This window comes from Penaeus monodon, chromosome 27 (assembly GCF_015228065.2).
Source record: "Penaeus monodon isolate SGIC_2016 chromosome 27, NSTDA_Pmon_1, whole genome shotgun sequence".
Taxonomy (NCBI): domain Eukaryota; kingdom Metazoa; phylum Arthropoda; class Malacostraca; order Decapoda; family Penaeidae; genus Penaeus; species Penaeus monodon.
Genome location: NC_051412.1, coordinates 10,110,016 through 10,110,468, shown reverse-complemented (window position 1 = coordinate 10,110,468; position 453 = coordinate 10,110,016). Strand labels below are relative to the sequence as shown.

The 453-nt window shown below is 41.7% G+C and overlaps 1 long non-coding RNA gene across 1 annotated transcript in view; it reads right to left on the bottom strand.

Annotated features, from left to right (window-relative positions):
- LOC119590349 overlaps positions 1 to 418 on the bottom strand; it is an 8,337-nt gene extending 7,919 nt beyond the window's left edge. Inside the window, exons 1-2 of the long non-coding RNA XR_005230256.1 lie at positions 346 to 418; positions 127 to 242 (exon numbers count right to left, since the gene is read on the bottom strand). This is a non-coding gene — a long non-coding RNA (uncharacterized LOC119590349). The remainder of the gene's footprint in view (positions 1 to 126; positions 243 to 345) is intronic.
- Positions 419 to 453: the final 35 nt, after the last annotated feature.

The window sequence follows — 453 nt, the reverse complement described above, 5'->3', positions numbered from 1 at the left end:
TCAGTCACCATATTGTCTAATTGTCTAAGATTATTGAAACAGAGGAGAGAGGATGACTAGAAATTGAGTCAAAATATATAAAGATGTGAATAAATGCCATACACGATATAGTTACTTGCTTAATACCGAGATCTTAGATTTCCTTGACGACTTCTCCACGTGCGCCGCACATAAACCATCGCTGTTAACTCCGGGTCGCACGCACAGGAACCATGGTTCCTGGTGCCTCGACCTACAATTGCCTGTCCGACCAAGATAATATTTGTTTAAAGGACACACGAACTATAAGAAGAGGTAGGCCTCGCATTTCTCGGTGGATGATTCATATACACATGCAATCTTTACCTTTTGGAACTACTTTGCGACTTTGGGAAGTGTGACCACAATCCAGAGGCAAGTCACATGGCCTACATTCTATTATTATGGTAATTGGCAACTTAGCTTTCCGGTGAT